The 19,212-nt window shown below is 39.1% G+C and overlaps 1 pseudogene; it reads right to left on the reverse strand.

Moving 5' to 3' along the window:
• Positions 1 to 15,532: 15,532 nt before the first annotated feature.
• Positions 15,533 to 19,206, reverse strand: LOC109198649 (metastasis suppressor protein 1-like; annotated as a pseudogene).
• Between the last annotated feature and the right edge of the window lie 6 nt (positions 19,207 to 19,212).

Here is a 19,212-nt window from a genome sequence, read left to right on the forward strand (position 1 = left end):
ACTTTTTTCAACAAAAATTTCCCATGTATTTCAATGGGGAGACCCTTCAAATCCTCATTCAACTTACTCATTTTCAAACTGTATCTACTTCAACATACGTTGACATAGAGCCACCATTCAAACTTTAAAACGAAGACAAGACATTCAACTATTCAACTTGTATTTATCTTTTCAATATCTGTTATACTTTTCTTCAGTTCCAGTTTAAGTTTCATGATGTTTTTTCAGCCGTTTCAGAGTTTATAATGGGTGTGTATGGGACGGAATGTTGGGCTAGAGTGAGACAGCTCAACTGCTAGAGTGAGAGGAGCAAAAAAATTAATCTTAAAATCTTTTTTAAAACTGCTGCTGTGTCCGCAGCGTTTGCTCTACAGGTATGATTTTACCCTCAAAACGTAGCCATCGCTGTCCTCTTTCATCCAATGTGTTTACTATTGTACTAGGTGTTATGGTTCTTTCATAAATGTCACCAAAGCACAGCCTCCTCCCTCCAACTCCTCCATAGACTCTAATGTTAAAATGGCTCAGAAGGTTCGTTTGAAAATCAGAAGAGCATGGTGTTTACACTGTCACCACGTCCATATAATAAACTCCACAGGCATGAAAACTGAGAATTAGGTAGACTGACATTGCTGCCGCTCACGGTGAAAGAATTTTCAATAGGACCTGTACTTTTCATTTGGGAGCGATTTGTTTCGGCCTGACTTTTCTGTTCATTTTAAGCAGCAAAAGTGAGGTGCATGTCTGTGCGCGTGTGTATGGAGCCATGGGTGCAGTCACTATAGCAACCAGGCTCACACCTGCCTGCCTAATGAGCTCTCTCTCACTCTGCCAAGATTCATCTTAAACACTTCTCTTTCAACTGCTGCTGTGTCCACAGTGTTTGCTCTACAGCCATCATTTTACCCTCAAAACGAAGCCATCGTTGTTCTCTTTCCAACACATGTCTTTCAAAGCTCAGAGATGTAAACTTTAAACTGTGTGGATCCAAGTGGAGGGATCACATTTAGTCATTCAGTGATTCAAAGAATATGAACTTTTAATATTCATTCAGATGTTTTCTGACTCTAAATTTTCTTTCTCATTTCTTAGGTTTTTCTAATTTACATTTAAAAATTTTCAGCTATTTTCCAACTTCTGTGTGATCAGCTTTCAGTTCAGCACTTTTGTTTTCAGGTTAAAATTTCTGTATTTTCATCTCATTCAACATTTTTAACTTAAAATTCAGCAATTAATTCATTTCAGTGCATACATTCAGATTCAAGCATTCACACTGCAGTTTCTTCAGAAAATGCACTTCTAGTTAGTGTGAATGCTTGTAAAAGCATTCACAGTATTGTTGTTGTAATCTTTATTATTATTATTATTATTATTATATCATATTCCGTACGTTTTTGTGCATCTATCTCCTTCAAAACCGTTCAACTTAGAAAAACCATTCAAACACCGTTAGATTCCTCTTCTTTTGGACAAGTGTGCTTCTACTTTTCTCATTTTTAACATTTATATTTTTAAAATTATTCAACTTTTTTCAACAAAATTTCCCATGTATTTCAATGGGGAACCCTTCAAATCCTCATCAACTTACTCATTTTCAAACTGTATCTACTTCAACATACGTTGACATAGAGCCCCATTCAAACTTTAAAACGAAGACGAGACATTCAACTATTCAAATTGTATTTATCTTTTCAATATCTGTTATACTTTTTTTCTTCAGTTCCAGTTTAAGTTTCATGATGTTTTTTTCAGCCGTTTCAGCGTTTATAATGGGTGTGTATGGGACGGAAGTTGGGGCTAGAGTGAGACAGCTCACTGCTAGAGTGAGAGGAGCAAAAAAATTAATCTTAAAATCTTTTTTAAAACTGCTGCTGTGTCCGCAGCGTTTGCTCTACAGGTATGATTTTACCCTCAAAACGTAGCCATCGCTGTCCTCTTTCATCCAATGTGTTACTATGTGCTAGGTGTTATGGTTCTTTCATAAATGTCACCAAAGCACAGCCTCCTCCCTCCAACTCCTCCATAGACTCCAATGTTAAAATGGCTCAGAAAGTTCCTTTGAAAATCAGAAGAGCAGGCTGTCTTTACACTGTCACCACGTCCATATAATAAACTCCACAGGCATGAAAACTGAGAATTAGGTAGACTAGACATTGCTGCCGCTCACGGTGAAAGAATTTTGTCAATACGACTTATACTTTTCATTTGGGAGCGATTTGTTTCGGCCTGACTTTTCTGTTCATTTTAAGCAGCAAAAGTGAGGTGCATGTCTGCGTGTGTATGGAGCCATTGGGTGCAGTCACTATAGCAACCAGGCTCACACCTGCCTGCTTAACGAGCTCTCTCTCTCACTGTGCCAAGATTCATCTTAAACACTTCTCTTTCAACTGCCTGCTGTGTCCACAGTGTTTGCGCTACAGCCATCATTTTACCCTCAAAACGAAGCCATCGTTGTTCTCTTTCCAACACTGTGTCTTTCAAAGCTCAGAGATGTAAAGTTTTTAAAACTGTGTGGATTCAAGTGGAGGGATCACATTTAGTCATTCAGTGATTCAAAGAATATGAATTTTTAATATTCATTCAGATGTTTTCTGACTCTAAATTTTCTTTTCTCATTGCTTAGGTTTTTCTAATTTACATTTAAAACATTTTCAGCTCTTTTCCAACTTCTTCTCTGTGCTTGTCAGCTTTTAGCAGTTCAGCACTTTTGTTTTCAGGTGAAAATTTCTGTATTTTTCATCTCATTCAACATTTTAAACTTAAAATTCAGCAATTAATTCATTTCAGTGCATACATTCAGATTCAAGCATTCACACTGCAGTTTCTTCAGAAAATGCATTTTCTAGTTAGTGTGAATGCTTGTAAAAGCATTCACAGTATTGTTCTTCTAATCTTTATTATTAGTGTGAATGCTTGTAAAAGCATTCACAGTATTGTTGTTGTAATCTTTATTCTATTTTTTTATTATTATTATCTATTCCGTACGTTTTTTGTAGTCTATCTCCTTCAAAACCGTTCAACTTAGAAAAACCATTCAAACACCATTAGATTCCTCTTCTTTTGGACATGACTGCTTCTATTTTTCTCATTTATAACATTTATATTTTAAAATTATTCAACTTTTTTCAACAAAAATTTCCCATGTATTTCAATGGGGAGACCCTTCAAATCCTCATTCAACTTACTCATTTTCAAACTGTATCTACTTCAACATACGTTGACATAGAGCCACCATTCAAACTTTAAAACGAAGACAAGACATTCAACTATTCAACTTGTATTTATCTTTTCAATATCTGTTATACTTTTTCTTCAGTTCCAGTTTAAGTTTCATGATGTTTTTTCAGCCGTTTCAGAGTTTATAATGGGTGTGTATGGGACGGAATGTTGGGGCTAGAGTGAGACAGCTCAACTGCTAGAGTGAGAGGAGCGAAAAAATTAATCTGAAAATATTTTTTAAAACTGCTGCTGTGTCCGCAGCGTTTGCTCTACAGGTATGATTTTACCCTCAAAACGTAGCCATCGCTGTCCTCTTTCATCCAATGTGTTTACTATTGTACTAGGTGTTATGGTTCTTTCATAAATGTCACCAAAGCACAGCCTCCTCCCTCCAACTCCTCCATAGACTCTAATGTTAAAATGGCTCAGAAGGTTCGTTTGAAAATCAGAAGAGCATGGTGTTTTTACACGGTCACCACGTCCATATAATAAACTCCACAGGCATGAAAACTGAGAATTAGGTAGACTGGACATTGCTGCCGCTCACGGTGAAAGAATTTCGTCAATAGGACCTGTACTTTTCATTTGGGAGCGATTTGTTTCGGCCTGACTTTTCTGTTCATTTTAAGCAGCTAAAGTGAGGTGCATGTCTGTGCGTGTGTATGGAGCCATTGGGTGCAGTCACTATAGCAACCAGGCTCACACCTGCCTGCCTAACGAGCTCTCTCTCTCTCACTTTGTCAAGATTCATCTTAAGCACTTCTCTTTCAACTGCTGCTGTGTCCACAGTGTTTGCTCTACAGCCATCATTTTACCCTCAAAACGAAGCCATCGTTCTTCTCTTTACAACAGCGTGTCTTTCAAAGCTCATAGATACAAATGTTTTAAACTGTGTGCATCCAAGTGGAGGGATCACATTTTAGTCATTCAGTGATTCAAAGAATATGAACTTTTAATATTCATTCAGATGTTTTCTGACTCTAAATTTTCTTTTCTCATTTCTTAGGTTTTTCTAATTTTAATTTAAAAACTTTTCAGCTATTTTCCAACTTCTTCTGTGTGAACATCAGCTTTCAAAAGTTCTGCACTTTTGTTTTCAGTTTAAAACCTCTGTATTTTCCAGCTCATTCAACATTTTTAACTTATAATTCAGCAATTAATTCATTTCAGTGCATACATTCAGATTCAAGCATTCACACTGCAGTTTCTTCAGAAAATGCACTTTCTAGTTAGTGTGAATGCTTGTAAAAGCATTCACAGTATTGTTCTTCTAATCTTTATTCTATTTTATTATAGATTCCGTACGTTTTTTGTACTCTATCTCCTTCAAAACCGTTCAACTTAGAAAAACCATTCAAACACCGTTAGATTCCTCTTCTTTTGGACACGACTGCTTCTATTTTTCTCATTCATAACATTTATATTTTTAAAATTATTCAACTTTTTTCAACAAAAATTTCCCATGTATTTCAATGGGGAGACCCTTCAAATCCTCATTCAACTTACTCATTTTCAAACTGTATCTACTTCAACATACGTTGACATAGAGCACCATTCAAACTTTAAAACGAAGACAAGACATTCAACTATTCAACTTGTATTTATCTTTTCAATATCTGTTATACTTTTTCTTCAGTTCCAGTTTAAGTTTCATGATGTTTTTTCAGCCGTTTCAGCGTTTATAATGGGTGTGTATGGGACGGAATGTTGGGGCTAGAGTGAGACAGCTCAACTGCTAGAGTGAGAGGAGCGAAAAAATTAATCTTAAAATATTTTTTAAAACTGCTGCTGTGTCCGCAGCGTTTGCTCTACAGGTATGATTTTACCCTCAAAACGTAGCCATCGCTGTCCTCTTTCATCCAATGTGTTTACTATTGTGCTAGGTGTTATGGTTCTTTCATAAATGTCACCAAAGCACAGACTCCTCCCTCCAACTCCTCCATAGACTCCAATGTTAAAGTGGCTCAGAAAGTTCCTTTGAAAATCAGAAGAGCATGGTGTCTTTACACTGTCACCACGTCCATATAATAAACTCCACAGGCATGAAAACTGAGAATTAGGTAGACTGGACATTGCTGTCGCTCACGGTGAAAGAATTTTGTCAATAGGACCTGTACTTTTCATTTGGGAGCAATTTGTTTCGGCCTGACTTTTCTGTTCATTTTAAGCAGCAAAAGTGAGGTGCATGTCTGCGTGTGTATGGGGCCATTGGGTGCAGTCACTATAGCAACCAGGCTCACACCTGCCTGCCTAACGAGCTCTGTCCCTCACTCTGCCAAGATTCATCTTAAACACTTCTCTTTCAACTGCTGCTGTGTCCACAGTGTTTGCCCTACAGCCATCATTTTACCCTCAAAACGTCGCCATCGATGTTCTCTTTCCAACAGCATGTCTTTCAAAGCTCAGAAATATAAACTTTTTAAACTGTGTGGATCCAAGTGGAGGGATCACATTTCAGTCATTCAGTGATTCAAAGAATATGAACTTTTAATATTCATTCAGATGTTTTCTGACTCTAAATAGTCTTTTCTCATTTTTTAGGTTTTTCTAATTTACATTTAAAACATTTTCAGCTGTTTTCTAACTACTTCTCTGTGGATGTCAGCTTTTAGCAGTTCAGCTTTTTTGTTTTCAGGTGCAAATTTCTGTATTTTTCATCTCATTCAACATTTTTAACTTAAAATTCAGCAATTAATTCATTTCAGCGCATATATTCAGATTCAAGCATTCACACTGCAGTTTCTTCAGAAAATGCACTTTCTAGTTATTATTATTATATTTTATTATATATTCCGTACGTTTTTTGTAGTCTATCTCCTTCAAAACCGTTCAACTTAGAAAAACCATTCAAACACCGTTAGATTCCTCTTCTTTTGGACATGACTGCTTCTATTTTTCTCATTTTAACATTTATATTTTTAATTTTATTCAACTTTTTTCAACAAAAATTTCCCATGTATTTCAATGGGGAGACCCTTCAAATCCTCATTCAACTTACTCATTTTCAAACTGTATCTACTTCAACATAGGTTGACATAGAGCCACCATTCAAACTTTAAAACGAAGACAAGACATTCAACTATTCAACTTGTATTTATCTTTTCAATATCTGTTATACTTTTTCTTCAGTTCCAGTTTAAGTTTCATGATGTTTTTTCAGCCGTTTCAGAGTTTATAATGGGTGTGTATGGGACGGAATGTTGGGGCTAGAGTGAGACAGCTCAACTGCTAGAGTGAGAGGAGCAAAAAAATTAATCTTAAAATCTTTTTTAAAACTGCTGCTGTGTCCGCAGCGTTTGCTCTACTGGTCTGATTTTACCCTCAAAACGTAGCCATCGCTGTCCTCTTTCATCCAATGTGTTTACTATTGTCCTAGGTGTTATGGTTCTTTCATAAATGTCACCAAAGCACAGACTCCTCCCTCCAAGTCCTCCATAGACTCCAATGTTAAAATGGCTCAGAAGGTTCGTTTGAAAACCAGAAGTACAGGCTGTCTTTACACTGTCACCACGTCCATATAATAAGCTCCACAGGCATGAAAACTGAGAATTAGGTAGACTGGACATTGCTGTCGCTCACGGTGAAAGAATTTTGTCAATAGGACCTGTACTTTTCATTTGGGAACGATTTGTTTCGACCTGACTTTTCTGTTCATTTTAAGCAGCAAAAGTGAGGTGCATGTCTGTGTGCGTGTGTACTGAGCCATTGGGTGCAGTCACTATAGCAACCAGGCTCACACCTGCCTGCCTAACGAGCTCTGTCTCTCACTGTGCCAAGATTCATCTTAAACACTTCTCTTTCAACTGCTGCTGTGTCCACAGTGTTTGCTCTACAGCCATCATTTTACCCTCAAAACGAAGCCATCGTTCTTCTCTTTCCAACACTGTGTCTTTCAAAGCTCAGAGATATAAACCTTTAAAAGTGTGTGGATCCAAGTGGAGGGTTCACATTTTAGTCATTCAGTTATTCAAAGAATATGAACTTTTAATATTCATTCAGAGGTTTTTTGACTCTAAATTTTCTTTTCTCATTTCTTAGGTTTTTCTAATTTTTATTGAAAAACTTTTCAGCTATTTTCCAATTTCTTCTGTGTGATTTTCAGCTTTTAGCAGTTCAGGACTTTCAATTTTTAAACTGAAAACAAGTTTGTTTTTTTTATCTCATTCAACATTTTTAACTTAAAATTCAGCAATTAATTTATTTCAGTGCATACATTCAGATTCAAGCATTCACACTGCAGTTTCTTCAGAAAATGCACTTTCTAGTTATATTTTATTATATATTCCGTACGTTTTTTGTACTGTATCTCCTTCAAAACCGTTCAACTTAGAAAAACCATTCAAACACCATTAGATTCCTCTTCTTTTGGACATGACTGCTTCTACTTTTCTCATTTTTAACATTTATATTTTTAATTTTATTCAACTTTTTTCAACAAAAATTTCCCATGTATTTCAATGGGGAGACCCTTCAAATCCTCATTCAACTTACTCATTTTCAAACTGTATCTACTTCAACATACGTTGACATAGAGCCACCATTCAAACGTTAAAACGAAGACAAGACATTCAACTATTCAACTTGTATTTATCTTTTCAATATCTGTTATACTTTTTCTTCAGTTCCAGTTTAAGTTTCATGATGTTTTTTCAGCCATTTCAGCGTTTATAATGGGTGTGTATGGGACGGAATGTTGGGGCTAGAGTGAGACAGCTCAACTGCTAGAGTGAGAGGAGCGAAAAAATTAATCTTAAAATCTTTTTTAAAACTGCTGCTGTGTCCGCAGCGTTTGCTCTACAGGTATGATTTTACCCTCAAAACGTAGCCATCGCTGTCCTCTTTCATCCAATGTGTTTACTATTGTGCTAGGTGTTATGGTTCTTTCATAAATGTCACCAAAGCACAGCCTCCTCCCTCCAACTCCTCCATAGACTCCAATGTTAAAATGGCTCAGAAAGTTCCTTTGAAAATCAGAAGAGCATGGTGTCTTTACACTGTCACCACGTCCATATAATAAACTCCACAGGCATGAAAACTGAGAATTAGGTAGACTAGACATTGCTGCCGCTCACGGTGAAAGAATTTTGTCAATACGACTTATACTTTTCATTTGGGAGCGATTTGTTTCGGCCTGACTTTTCTGTTCATTTTAAGCAGCAAAAGTGAGGTGCATGTCTGCGTGTGTATGGGGCCATTGGGTGCAGTCACTATAGCAACCAGGCTCACACCTGCCTGCTTAACGAGCTCTCTCTCTCACTGTGCCAAGATTCATTTTAAACACTTCTCTTTCAACTGCTGCTGTGTCCACAGTGTTTGCCCTACAGCCATCATTTTACCCTCAAAACGTCGCCATCGATGTTCTCTTTCCAACAGCATGTCTTTCAAAGCTCAGAAATATAAACTTTTTAAACTGTGTGGATCCAAGTGGAGGGATCACATTTCAGTCATTCAGTGATTCAAAGAATATGAACTTTTAATATTCATTCAGATGTTTTCTGAGTCTAAATTTTCTTTTCTCATTTCTTAGGTTTTTCTAATTTACATTTAAAACATTTTCAGCTCTTTTCCAACTACTTCTCTGTGGATGTCAGCTTTTAGCAGTTCAGCTTTTTTGTTTTCAGGTGCAAATTTCTGTATTTTTCATCTCATTCAACATTTTTAACTTAAAATTCAGCAATTAATTCATTTCAGTGCATACATTCAGATTCAAGCATTCACACTGCAGTTTCTTCAGAAAATGCACTTTCTAGTTCTATTTTATTATTATAGATTCCGTACGTTTTTTGTACTCTATCTCCTTCAAAACCATTCAACTTAGAAAAACCATTCAAACACCATTAGATTCCTCTTCTTTTGGACATGACTGCTTCTATTTTTCTCATTTATAACATTTATATTTTTAAAATTATTCAACTTTTTCAACAAAAATTTCCCATGTATTTCAATGGAGAGACCCTTCAAATTCTCATTCAACTCACTCCTCTTTAAACTGTATCTACTTCCACATACATTGACGTAGAGCCACCATTCAAACTTTAAAACGAAGACAAGACATTCAACTATTCAACTTGTATTCATCTTTTCAATATCTATTATACTTTTTCTTCAGTTCCAGTTTAAGTTTCATGATGTTTTTCATCCGTTTCAGAGTTTATAATGGGTGTGTATGGGACGGAATGTTGGGGCTAGAGTGAGACAGCTCAACTGCTAGAGTGAGAGGAGGGGGGGAATTAATCTTAAAATCTTTTCTTAAAACTGCTGCTGTGTCCACAATGTTCGCTCTACAGCCATCATTTTACCCTCAAAACGTAGCCATCGCTGTCCTCTTTCATCCAATGTGTTTATTATTGTAATAGGTGTTATGGTTCTTTCATAAATGTCACCAATGCACAGCCTCCTCCCTCCAACTCTTCCATAGACTCCAATGTTAAAATGGCTCAGAAGGTTTGTCTGAAAATCAGAAGTACAGGCTGTCTTTACACTGTCACCACGTCCATATAATAAACTCCACAGGCATGAAAATTGAGAATTCAGTAGACTAGACATTGCTGCCGCTCACTGTGAAAGAATTTTGTCAATACGACTTGTACTTTTCATTTGGGAGCGATTTGTTTAGGGCTGACTTTTCTGTTCATTTTAAGCAGCAAAAGTGAGGCGCATGTCTGTGTGCGTGTGTATGGAGCCATTGGGTGCAGTCACTATAGCAACCAGGCTTACACCTGCCTGGTTAATGAGCTCTGTCTCTCACTCTGCCAAGATTCATCTTAAACACTTCTCTTTCAACTGCTGCTGTGTCCACAGTGTTTGCTCTACAGCCATCATTTTACCCTCAAAACGTAGCCATTGTTCTTCTCTTTCCAACACCGTGTCTTTCAAAGCTCAGACATTTAAACTTTTTAAACAGTGTGGATCCAAGTGGAGGGATCACATTTTAGTCATTCAGTGATTTAAAGAATATGAACTTTTAATATTCATTCAGATGTTTTCTGACTCTAAATTTTCTTTTCTCATTTCTTAGGTTTTTCTAATTTACATTTAAAACTTTTTCAGCTATTTTCCAACTTCTTCTGTGTGGATGTCAGCTTTTAGCAGTTCAGCACTTTTTTTTTTTCAGGCGAAAACTTCCGTATTTTTCATTTCATTCAAAATTTTTAACTTAAATTCAGCAATTAATTCATTTCAGTGCATACATTCAGATTCAAGCATTCACACTGCAGTTTCTTCAAAAAATGCACTTTCTAGTTAGAAATAACTTCTCTTGTTTAGGCACATTTTAATTAGTGTTTTGTGATCCTGCAAAGGTTGGTATTAATCCGACAGCAAGTAAATACAGGATAAGTATTGCCAACACCAATACTTTCAGCATATAAGTGCACCTTATATAGGGGAGAGCAGTGTGATACGATTTATAAGATGAATCATCATCAGTAAAACACTGACTTTTACTTTCCATAAAAACTAGTTAAGAAAACAAACAAATCTTTTAGCATTTCATGTTTGTTTTTTTTTAAACTGGGCTTTTTGGACACCTGGGATGTACATGTGCTGATCCTACGCACTAGTATCGATTCGATACCAATACCTGCTTTGGTATCGATGCCATTTATTTTTTGAATTGATCCACCCACTTCTAATTTTAATCAGTATGTGTTTATAAGGGCAGCACTGTGAGTTTTGCTGTTGCCTCACAGCAAGAAGGTTTGAATCCACCTTCTGGGCAGGGCCTTTCTGTGTGGAGTTTGCATGTTCTCCCTGTGTCTGCATGGGTTCTCATCGGGTTCTCACTGGGTACCCAGCCTTCCTCCCACAGTTCACAGACATGCAGTTTGTTGGGTTAGGTTAACTGGTGATTCTGAATTAACCATAAGCGGTGAATGATGTTAACCTCACGACAGATTTCACACACACACACACACACACACACACACACACACACTTACATATTCGAGAAACAAAGCCAAAACAAAATTAATATTCTTTATTATATTGCTAAAGCTGTCATAACACAAAAATAACAACATTTTTACCTCCTTAAACAAAATGCATTAAAGCCTGAACTCTACAGGGACAGACTGAGAGGTCAACTCTCTGTGGGGAAGGAAAATAGCTAAAAACTAAACTGGAAAACAGACTTAACTATACTTTAAAACTTTCACAAACTATAAACTTCTTATAGGATATACTGACATTTGGCAAATATAATATTTATATATATTTATGCTAGTAATTTAAATATGGGACTTACAGGTTAATGATACAAGTTTTAAATGAGTGGACGGAAGTTTGCAAGGCGCAATCTGTTTAGCAAACTCTTAGCATGGTTGTTGTCATTCCACTTTCAGTTCAGCCTCCAGGGGGGAAAAACAAAAATCATCACTTTAAACAATAATTTACAAAAAACAAACAAAAAAAAAAAAGGGTTTTGGCGTTCCTACTCAGATGAAAACGCGCCTTTTGGACTGAACTGAAGTGGGTGCAGCTCTGCACAAGTCCTGGGCTCATAATACTGATGAGACTCAAAACCACACTTGCTTGGCATTTTTCTTACAAAAAAAGAAAAAAAAGTGTGCTTTCCAACCATCTTATCTGGATTTATGATGCAAAATATACAGATGTATGAAATGAGGGACTGACAGCGGGACAGTCGTGAACATTTGAAAACTTCAGACGGCACCGATCGAGGGAACAGCTCTGCCACTCTGATATTTTATAAGTATAAAAAGCTCTAGAGACGAGTTGAGGAGGAAGACATTTAAAGAATGAGAAATGAAATAAATTAAAATGGTGTGAGATCCTGGACTAACTAAATAATATTTACAATTTCATACATCCTGTAGTAGCCATGGTCTCACAGTGCTTGAACTGAAATGCAAATCAAATACAGACTGAGTGACACTAACTAGCCTGTTTTAGCCTCTGGTCTAAGGACGGGCCTAGTACCTCATCTTATATGATGGTTTTATGCGATTTCCTTGTCGATAACATAATCAAAAACACAACAAAAAAAACTCATTTAAAGTGGCAGTTGTAAAAATTTGGTTTGAAGTCTGAAGGACAGAAACATCATGGTGTTAACAAAAATATCATTTAACTCTGAATAATGCTTCAGGTTCTATAAAATGTTTAGTTCTCTCTCTTTTTAAACAGAGACAGTATATACTTTGAGATTTATTACTGCCGCTATGAGCAATCCACGCGGAGCAGCTCATACTGTGGTCAATAAATGACAAACAAAGGAAAGGGGTCGTATATTAACACAAGAACCTCTGACAAGGTTTAATCTGCAACCCATGACCATGTAGAGATTGCAGATTAAATAAATCATAAACTGAGGAGAAGTAAACCCAATCCACTTGGAGGCAGTCGGGTATGATGATCCTTATATCCTGTTAAAAGATGTGGAACTGATTGATTTTGAACGATTGAACGAGCGATGCCGACACTCCCTGGTAACACAGACGTGCAAAATTATTTACAAACCGTGTCAATATGAACCCTTATAAGAAGAACAGGAAACAACTTTAGTCTCTCTTAATGTCACAGCGTCAGACATGTGACACTTTAGTCACACTGCAGCCTCCTACGACTCCGAATGCAACACAGTCATTTCTTTGCTTTTGTTTTGTTTTCTTCAGGAGCTTCCTGTGCTCATGGTGTCTCTGAGTATTGATGCATACTGCATTTAAGTCTTTGAACTGTGACTGGAAGCTCAGCACCTATGAACAGCCATCAGGGTGTGCCTCCAATAAGCACCAATGCAGGTCAGGAGTTGCCAAAAATGGAGCCATCAAAGGCCAGCCGCTGAAGCCGTTACTGTTATAGAGCACTTTAATATCGCTCTCTCGAGGGCGTGTCGTACCTGCATAGGTTATTGCCAAGTCATCAACAGTAAGAATGCTGATCCACCACAACAGTACAGTGCACTCCCAAAACACCGAGTCTGTGTACACATAAGATACAGTACTTTTTTTCACTCAGAGGAGACGTAAGTATTGTGTGTATGTGTGAAAATAATGAGTGATCAGTGTGGTGCTACTTATTAACAAAAACATGCTGTGTTTTATGCTGCTCTGTTACATCCGTGGGCCTGGAATTACAGCTTATACAAGGATTAGTACAAATGGCCTCATCCAGAGTGAGTTATTAACCTGGCTTTATATCATTTCTGAGGCAACGTAAGTCCAATAAGACAACTGCTATTGTCTTTTTTTTGAGTGATTGTAAATGGGGTCTGTAGTAGGAGGTTCTCACAGGTGATGAAAGCCAGCAGATACAACTGATACTGCAATGTGTTATAAGAAGCCTTTTAAGTTTACACATTGCCCTTCTTATCTGCAACGTTCCTTTTTCCTAAAGCTTTTGACCTAATTTACAAATGAGGTCACACGTCTCCTGCGACCTTTGCCGAATCACGCGATCCGTGGTGCAGAGCGATCGTTAGTGAAGGTTCTCTTGAGCTTGACCCCTTTGCGGATGGCCATCAGCATGTCTCCTTCTTGCTCTCCTGAATCCTCTCTCCTCCCTCCTGTCTCATCTCACTCTGAAGGTGCTGCTGGCTCACATAGTTGGGTAGATTGGGAGGGTTGGTTGTGGCTGACCGCTCCAGGACGCATGGGTAATGTGCCGGGATCCTCCCTCCTCCAAATGTTGGAGAACAGGGGGATTCTTCTCTGCCTCCCATCTCCTCGCCTCTGTTCCCATTAACAGCTCCTGGCATATCAGCACCGTGGGGATCTTTACAGGAACGACAGGAGTGCGAATGGGAATGGGGCCTGTACCCGTAACGGAGCCCGAACGGCGGCCAGAAGGTTTTGATGAAGGCGTGCGGCGGATTGTGGCAACTCCAGGGGTGACAATAACTGGGCGTGGCCTGTAGAAATGGGAAGAGAGGCATTTTGAGAACTGATGGTCACGATATTTTATCACCAACATTAAGAAAGTGGCCAAACAGTTACCTGTAGGTGTAGGGGGATACTGTGCAGTAGGAGTAGATGGATAAGCGCCTGTGTGGATTGGTGTGGAGGGATAAGGCCCCATGTGGTAGGCCCCGGGCCAGGATAGGAACCTGACTGCTGGGTAGCCCGCTGTGGAGGCTGGGCGTTTGGCCTGGAACATACGTCTGTAGACTGAGTGATATCACTGTTTCTGGGATGGTGGAGGACTTATCAAAGTCAGACTGTGCTGCTCAGACTCTGGGTCTCCAGCCATTGAAAAGTAGTCGTAGTCTGATACTGGAATGAACAAATAAAGAAATAAGCAGTGTATGCATCCAGCCACGTGACGTAGATATGATGCTAGCAAGTTACTTTAAAACTGGTGAGTGTGCTACCTTGTGATGGTATAGTATCCTCAGAGCAGCAGGGTGTGTTGGTCTGTGTGCTGTAGCACTGGAGCACTGGATAGAGTCTCTACTAGACTCTGGTGTCCAGTTCCAGACCTCTGGATAAGGCCAGAGCCAGATCATCCTGGGCTCGATATCCCGGCCTGGAGAAAAACAGATGCAATCAACCAACAAAAAGAAAGAAAAAACAAAACATTTAGTAACAATCTGAATGTTTGCCTGGAACCAGTCAGGTACAATTCATTAAAGTCATTAAAGTCATTAGATTCAACCCATTAAAGTCATTAAATGGGGACATTAGTGGTGGGAGGCTATTCATATATCTAAATTCCAGACAAAACATCGCCTGCAAGTAGTTTAACGTGGGTTCACCTGAAGTCAAGTATCACAGTTGGCAATACACATAGACTGATCTCCGTTTACAAACTTCATGAGTTAGTAGCAGTAAGATAAAAATTCCTCTGTGATTCATTTCTATTTGGCTAGCAAATGACCACAGCTTTTAAGCATTAGGGAGGGATCTAAGCAGAAATCATCTGGCGCTTCTCGGCATATAAAGCCATGAAAAACTGAGAAGTAAATTGAAGTTATTCAACAATTTATGGAGAGCATTCATGTAAAGTACACCAGTAATTTCTCACCAGTTGCTATTATTAACAGTATATTTGTCCAATAGAAGAAGAGATAAAAACAGGCTAAACAGTAAAAAGTGCAAATGAGATTCCTTATTAGGAAACGTGTTACTGAGAGACCAAAACCAAAGAACATTTGGCTGAAGCCTCACTGGCTAACTAACAGCATGCTTGTTTAATCAGTTAACAAAAGAGGGGACAGAGACAAAAAACTGACCCTGACAGCTGCAGGTGTGTTCTGTTCTTGTCTTGCACTAATGCTGATTGGCTTGGTGTTTGCAATGCAGCTGGAGCTGCGGTCTGGGCAGAGGGAGGGCTATTATCACAGTTCATACTCCCATTAGTGTCCACCCAGCTGGACTCTCCTTGTCTTTCTTTCTCCGTAACGTGTTGACATAGGCTGGTCATAAGGCCAGGCTTCGCCCAGTCCTGTTAAAAAAAAGAGATGCAGATGTCAGTTTTTGTTGTTCATACTACATTTTTGGACTCAACTAAAGTAGGTATAAAAAAATAAAGAAAACCCAAATAATTCACTGATGTGTGTTCAACTGTAGACAGGAGGATGGAAATATGTCGATCGTCAACTCAGAGGGATGGACAAACCTTCCAGCTGGGGACTCGTGATGAAGGCATCATGGGGGAACCCAATGTGCAGTAGGGAGGGTAGTCTGGCAGCAAGGCCGATGCAGGACGTGACCATGAACGAGTGGGGCAGGAGGTGGAGGTTGAGGAGGAGGGAGGGAAGAAGGGGAAGGCAGTGTTTGACACTGAGCCCAACTGCCCCGTTGCTATGCAGGTAGGGGGAACTGGCTGGGCTGTAGTGGTCGAAACCATTGGACAACTGTTTGTGTGCATGCCGGTCAGGAGGAGGGATGAGAACAGAAAGAAGACAAACAAATGTGTAATGGGATAAATCATTTAAATGATAAAACAGTGGAAAATAACACAAAAACACACAACATAACTGAGGATAACTCAAGTACAGGAAACACAAAAAATATACTGATCACATCCACACAGAAGAAAGGAACTGCTCATGAATGCTGAAATGAATGGAAACTGGAGATGCACATACAGCATACAGAGTACCTTTGCATTTCACTGAATCGATGTCACACACACCCAGGTTTAGAGTTTAGTATGAGGAAAGCATGTTGGGTGTGTAAAGCTTATAAGATTCATGGTGGATGAGTGTTTATCACCTTGTCAGTAGAGGGCGGAGGTGCAGTAGTATCTGCTAGTGAAGAAGGGGTGCTGCAGTCACTATGCAGCAGCCCTGTCTCTGACATCTCAGAGGAGCTGGAAGTGGGACAAGCCTGGGACAGTGAGGGCAGCGGCAAACAGGCAGTGACAGGAGACCAGAAGGAGAGAGGAGTGGTAAAAGGATGAGGGAGACATCACAGACGGACGTGTAAAAGGAAAGAATCAAAAGACAAGACATGTCAGCAGGTAGCGAGAAAGAAGCAGAGAGAAGCAGTTTGTTAAGAAAGCAGAGGCAACTTTTTCACTGTTCACAGCAGTTAGTGCAGTGCACAGCCAAATAACTGCAGATGAGGTGCACTGGCAGTCAAACCAGCATTAAATGTATGGACATCAGCAGTGCGAGGTTGAGTGCTGGAGGCTGGAAACACAAAGTTCCTTGTGATGCGTAAAGTGCGAGCTGTGAGGCCGTTCTCTTTGAAACTCTTTCAGCTACTGTAACTACACCAAGAAAGAGGCAACGAGGAGGCCGATTCCCAGGACTGTACTGTAAATGGGTCAGAGCTAGACTTGCCAAACCACATTCAGTGCATCATAAAAACTTGGAGCCTAACTCTACCAATGTGTTCTGGACAGGGGAACTCTGGTTGCTGGCATGCCAAGACAACATCAACTAGTGCAGCTGCTCTCAGTGCTGATCTCCAACCGCGGAGCCCGCACAGACGATCCTCGGACTACCTCGCAGACGATTAGATAAAAGTGACAGACTGAGACCTGCTGATAGAGACATGCTCTTAGCGACTGTAAAACATAATGTTGATGCTCTAACATGCAATTTTACTGTAATTCATTTAATGAAAATACAATACACACCGCAGTCTGTCACAGTGGTTGACTTTTTAATAGCAGGATGGGCCTGACCCGTTTTGCCCTGGGGTAGAATGGAGGCAGACTAATTTCCTTCACATTTATGCTATAATAATAGCAGTGAAATGACTTCACCATGATCACACACACACACTAACTGCTGCCAGCTAACTGTCTCTCATAGTCTTGAGAGAGTTGGATCCAAAATTATGGTCAAGTGTGGGTATCTGAGGCCTTTTTCTTACCTTTTTTTCAGCTGGCAGTGGCGAGGACGACTTGGATAATGTGTACTGGTCTTGTGATGAAGAAATGAAGCCCGAGTCGTGGGAGGAGATGCTAGGAAGCCGAGCTGGGGTCTGCTGGGGTAGCGTGGAGCTGCGGTATCGATGGCGAGGGTGATGGTGGTGGAAGAGGTGGTGTGAGGAAGAGGAGGAAGAAGAGGAGGAAGGAGAATGAGAGTGAGAGCCACTGGATCCCCTGGAGTCACTACTGTTAACGCTGTTCAGACTACTGTGAAAGGGGAAGGAGTAAGCGATGAGGGTAAAGAGAATCAAGTGCACCAAAGGCAGATTGGGTTGAAGGAGGGGGGATGATTGGGTAAGGAGGAGATAAAAGGAGTAGACATAAAGGCAAAGGTTTGGGGGTGGGGGAGTGGAAAAGACATGGTGGGAAACAATTAAAACACCACACCAAGATGCAGCAGGCAGTGAATTAGGCCAATCCCTCAAAAACAACAACACAAACCAACTCAAGGCGACTGAAATCATAGATGGCAATAATTGCAGGCAGGATTTGTGCGAGCTTTTGTAAATATTCACAGAAAAAAATCATGAAAAACAGAACAGCATAAACATTGGGTCTTAATTATTCCATGACTTCTAAATTAAAAGATTGTCCTACGATAAATGCAGCGTGAAGCAAATTATGACAATAAAACAACTATATGCAAATCAAATCTATAACCAGCTCAAGCTGCTAGTGCTGTACTATGATGCACCATCTCATAAAATGTGTATGCATTAACCAAGTTGCCAAAATCTCAGATGAAAATTATGTATTTGCAAAAGCTTTAAGAAACAGGGAAAGCAGCATTTTTGTTTTGGGCCTGAAAGTCTTGCATTGTTACCATATAGCAGTCAATCATAATCTAACATGTAATTTAAAGTTTTAGTCCAATCATCACACCCACAACCTGAAATAGATTTTGCACATTTAAAAGGAAAAAGACGTAAAGCAATACACAACCCAGGCATTAGACGTAGTTCCTTAAACCAGAACAGCTCTGGAAAACGAATCATTGGAAAATGCACAAAAGCAGTGAGGACAGAGTAAGAAGACAAGATCTGAACAGCTAAAATCAGTAGCTGCTTCCTTTTGTCAATTCTCCTTCATCTTTCTTAACACTTTTCACCAAATACAGTTAAACCAAAACATATCTTTAGCAATGCAATAAGAAGATTCTGCAAAGTATTGCAGATAATTTTGGCCACTAGGTGGCAGACAAAGTTTAAAACAAAGCCAGTAAATCACTTACTCCTACTTTAAAATCTCTTTAAATGATATCAGCCATCTCCCAAGCAGATTCATAAGCACTGATATGGTTAAAATGACAGTTTTGCATATTTTAGTAGATCTTGCAATGTATATATGGACGCTGTTATAAACCGTGGAGTCTTAACTCGAAGACACAGTGTAATGCAGTTCCATTTCTCTTATAACTTTATGGAAACTGGTGACAAAAATGGCATAATTCAATTTACTTTAATTTAATTTTAAAGCAAAGTGAATTTTAAAAGTTTTATGGGCGTAGATTCATGTGTGCTTATAAAACTATGCCCTCTTTCACTTATTTGAGCCTACCTGCACATGCTAGACTTCCTGGACATGGTGGTGCTGGGGGGATGAGGGCGGAGTTTGATATGACCAACCATAGTCTGAGCCCTTCAAGTCCAA

This window comes from Oreochromis niloticus, unplaced genomic scaffold (assembly GCF_001858045.2).
Source record: "Oreochromis niloticus isolate F11D_XX unplaced genomic scaffold, O_niloticus_UMD_NMBU tig00000643_pilon, whole genome shotgun sequence".
NCBI classification, from domain to species: Eukaryota; Metazoa; Chordata; class Actinopteri; order Cichliformes; family Cichlidae; genus Oreochromis; species Oreochromis niloticus.